Raw genomic sequence first — 4,751 nt, 5'->3', positions numbered from 1 at the left:
TGATTGAATGGCAGAGTAGATTCATGAGGTCATAAGTGAAAGGAGAAGAATTAGGTCATTCGGCCCATCAAATCTACTCCGCCATTCAATCATGACTGATCTATCTCTTCCTCCTAACCCCATTCTCCTGCCTATGCCCCATAACCCCTGACACCCGTACTAATCAAGAATAGTAAGATTAAACGAGAACTTACCAGTTTGAAGTTTGATCTGTATTTTATGAGGAGTTACGATGAGGGATTACGTGAAGAACCCGCTCAGTGCGCAGGCGCGGCATACTTCCAAGCAGCGATGTGGAATCACAGATAAACACAGTTATTTGAAGTAAACATAGTAAAGATAAGGAGACATCAATTTATTAGTTTGATCCATATAATGAGGGTGGGAGCGGAGGGCACGTAATCCCTCATCGTAACTCCTCATAAAATACAGATCAAACTTCAAACTGGTAAGTTCTCGTTTAATCTTACTATTTTACTTCGGAGTCACGTGAGTGACTACGTGAAGACTTCAAAGCTCTGTGATTTCAAACCGTGTAACAGTTCATACTTCACTCGCTGCCGAAGTCATTCGAGGGAGGAAGTATGTTATCGTAATCAACCATGAATCTGTTTGTAAAAACAATAATGGTGTTATTAACAACAACAAGACCAATTGCTCCCCCGGGCTTAAATTATATATATTTTTTTGCAGATTCTTTTTCTGCAAACGATACAGGTTCTGTCAGTGGTTTGTTATAAAAGTTTGGAACGTATACTCCCTAGACCACCCTGCAGTAGCCAGGATGTGGTCCATAGGCTCGTCCATCCTCTTAGTTACTGACGTGGAAGCTGTCCTGGTGGAATAAGATTTTATACACGTTAGTATTTACTCCAGCAACTCCCAGTACCTGCTTGAGCCACTAGAGATAGTTTAGCTCATCACCCGACCATGAGGTTTCCTGTGGCTGACCCATAAGGCTTTTCCTCTCCCTCGGTATTCCTTATTGTGTCGATCTCTAAGTGGGTCATGACACATAAAACGTGGTTCAGGTGGGTATGCCCGGAATTTCATGACTGGACCTGATGTTCCTGGTCTGTTCTGTTTGGGCCAACCCTTGAATGGACATGTGACACTATCTGGTGTTATAACCATGTTGTCCCATCGCAGTAGACGGGAGAGCTGGCTCTTTGTGTTGATGTAAGGCCACCAGCATGTCCATCTTCAGGGTAGGCTGTTCCAGGGTGAGTGACCTGGCTGGTGATCATCCCCTAAGGTATGTCAGGATTTCACTGACATCCCAATTTGGGTGTACCTATTTCTGGGGAATGGATTGATATACCTCTCCTGTATCTGATCACCAGTGAGCGGTACCCAAGTTGAGTAGGCTAACAGAACATGTCCTTCATTGTGGTGAAGACCTGCCAGGAGCTCCAGTACAGTTTTTTGTTATAGTTGAATGTGTAATTCCTGTTTTGGAAAACAGTGTACCATTTCTTGATGCTCCTCAGGTATGTTCCCTAGGATATGCGACGGAATACTGTCATCAGGTTGATAGTGCTGCTGATCCAAGCACAGCAATGGTCTTCCCAATTCTGCAATTCTTTTAATGACCATGTCGAGGATCACTGGGAACCATGCTTGTGGACTTGGTCCACTGTAATTTGCGTAGTACCCGACTGATGAAGCCGTAGTACCTATTGAAGAGGTAGAAGGAAAGGAAAACATAGAGATTAGGTTCCCCCCACCCCTCATACGCGGGAATGTCTCCATTGCCGCTGCCTTGAGATTGGTTTCATGTGACGTAAGTTAGTACGTGGTGATTTAATTGGATATAAGGAATCAATATCTGGTGTCCATATTGCTTAGTGATTTCAGCAAATATTTTTGGTTTAAATGTATGTTTACAGTATTTAGCTCACCTGATAGGTGAGTTACTGATGGTCAAACATGTTTGACGACATACGGTTTCCAATTGTTAATAAATTGTCACCTAATATCGATGTTCTCCGCCCAAGTGGTTTGGTATATGCCACCACTGATGTTGTTATCTTATAAACGAACATGCAAATTTGGTGGATTACTGAGCAAATGCTTCACTAGAATTAAGTAAGTTAATATATAACATGTTTAAGTCAATTCATATTGGCATTAAGTATTACAAGCTCAGTAACACATCAGGACACATAAGATGTTACTCAAAACAGGTGGAAGTGTACAACCATAATCCTTCCTGCCGATAAATTCCATGATAACACTACAGATTAATCCATTTGCCCCCATAATACAGGTATGGAGATAGTTTTGAACACTAGTATCTCAGCTCATAGGAAAGGTACAAAGTTCAGTAGCTGGTAGAGCTGCTATATCCCAATTACTTTTCCACGTAGTTGATTGGTGGTTAATGCACCATGACTGATAGTCTTAATGAATACCAGATAACAACGTTGTGGATGGTCAACGTAAATATCTGGATATATATTTGTGCACCGTTCCCAGAGGCACTGTAATACTGGGTCGATGCGTGGAGTGGACGGAGCAAGCCCCTATTCCATCTCCCTGTTCCAAAATTCAATTTAATATATGGTCCCTAGATAAGAGACGTATCAGATTATTAAACTGATAAGAAAAGACACTACACTTGATCTTAGCCAAAAGGCCGAGAAGCGATGCAGCTAAAGCTGTATCCAAGGATAGTTTGTCGTTAATATATAGACATGCCATGACGGAATGTTTCTAAGTGTCAGGGCTAGTTGATTCTGGATAACTTTGACTTAAATGCCGCAACGCTCATCATGGTTACTCCATCCAGGTAATTGCGGTATATCCGAAACTTATATGAGAAGGTACTGAATAGTGTGCATCTTCAAGGTCGATGTCTACCATAAAGTATCCTTGGATCCATGGTAGTAGTTACAAATCCCATGAATGGGTATACCTGGTGAAATACTCAAGTGGTTTATCAACGATGGTGCGACATTTACCATCGTGGGAGGGTAGACCACTTGGGGTGCTTGCTGAATTGGTGGCAAGATATTAATTATATTCCCCTTGTATTTATTTTTTTTTTTGGTATATAACTACCAAGAGTGATAGCTTCCTAACCAGGCGTGATTCATCCACCCCTTGTTAGTACAACCCTTAACCTTTATGTGATGGTAGGAACCATACTTATCTGTCTTCATTGTTGTTTTCTTCGCTTTCTGGTTCCTTGTTCTTGTAGGGACAATGTTTGTTGGGGGGTGGCGCATTTTCCCCTGGGGCCTGCTCTGGGCCGTGGCCCAAAATGCTACGGGTTTGGCATGCAGGCCCCGAGCTTTCACCAGTACCATGAGGAAGACGCCCCTGGTGGACACGTTGAGGTACTGCTGTCTGGTTTAGTGTGGTGCTCATTCCAGACTCTGCCCTCTTGTGCCGAATAGTTTGAACACTTCGTCCAGTTTTTTAGGACTGGTTTGGTAAGTGCCAGGTAGCAGGATCTGTGCTTGTGAGGTCGGCGTTCTCATAGTCCTGTTAATTTCATAGATTGAGGGCAGGTTTGTGAGTTCATTTCAGAAGTTATGAGGTATGCCGTTGAACAGTAGGTTAGATTAGATTAGATTCGTTTTATTGTCATTCAGACCTTTCGGTCTGAACGAAATTTTGTTTCCCTGCAGTCATACATATAATTTTTAAAAATGGCAAAAACACACAATCAACACAAATTTAACATCCACCACAGTGAGTTCACCAAACACCTCCTCACTGTGGTGGAAGGCAAAATCTTAAAGTCTCTGTCTCTTCCCCCTTTGTTCTCCCTCTGCGCCGAGGCGACGGTTCAAACTCCGCGGGCGGAACAGTAGGGTCAGGTGTTTTGCCATACTACCCTGCCCTTCTGGAATGAGCAGGTGGACATGATAGCCGACGTCAGGGTACCAAATGCATTTTTAAAATATTTAGGTTAAATGCGCTGCTCTATGTATCCCCCAATAATGGCGGGCACTTTGAGTAAATGCAATTTAGGGGAGGCGTGATAAAACCAACGCCTCATGGCTACCTGTCTTGGAGAGGTTTTTTGGAAAAGACAGGTAGTAAGCTGGCCATCAGTTGAGACTGAAAAGCCATCTCGCTAGTGGTGGAGCCACATAGCTGCCACACCCAGCAGCTCTTCCTGATCCTGTACCTCAAGCATACTCCCGATATTGTTCTGCCAGTGACCCCTCTTCATGACCAGCCCAGCCATTGGTCACCCCAAAGCTAACCACACTAAGGAGGAAGCGATGGGCAGTGCCTAGGCACTGTGGAGGGTATGCCTGAACCCTCCAGCGAGACTGCCCCTCACGTAGCGTGTCTCGCAGGAGCTCCTGCTCCAGGAGCCGCTCCAGCGGCTCAGGCGGCTGTCTCTCTCCCATGCGGGTGGAGAGACGTCCCCTCCGACAAGTCGGAAGCCACCGGCCGGATGCCTCTTCGGATGGCTGAACATCCAGCCCGCAGCTCAGGCACTAGCGGGACTGGCTTCGGCGCGGTGTGGGGATAGCGGTGCGCCCGGTAAATGTTCCTACCGCCTTCTTCTAGAGCTTTTGTGCCTTGTAGTAGCGAGAGCGCCCCTCAAGCAGCGCGTCTCGCAGGCACCTGCTCCGTGAGCCGCTCCAGCGGCTCAGGCGGCTCTCTCTCCCCCCGTGCGGGTGGAGAGACGTCCCGTCCCAAATCGGGAATACCTGCCGGATGCCTCTTCGGGTGGCTATACATCCAGCCCGCTATCGGGCTGGGCTCGGCACGGTGTCGGGGAATTG

The 4,751-nt window shown here is 45.7% G+C and overlaps 1 non-coding gene across 1 annotated transcript; it reads right to left on the bottom strand.

The window, feature by feature from the left end:
• Positions 1 to 2,458: 2,458 nt before the first annotated feature.
• Positions 2,459 to 2,650, bottom strand: LOC116984863. Its single transcript, XR_004415143.1, has one exon. It is a non-coding gene; the product is annotated as a U2 spliceosomal RNA (small nuclear RNA).
• Positions 2,651 to 4,751: the final 2,101 nt, after the last annotated feature.

Source organism: Amblyraja radiata, chromosome 20, assembly GCF_010909765.2.
Source record: "Amblyraja radiata isolate CabotCenter1 chromosome 20, sAmbRad1.1.pri, whole genome shotgun sequence".
Classification (NCBI taxonomy): domain Eukaryota; kingdom Metazoa; phylum Chordata; class Chondrichthyes; order Rajiformes; family Rajidae; genus Amblyraja; species Amblyraja radiata.
This window is presented reverse-complemented; position numbering and strand designations above follow the sequence as displayed.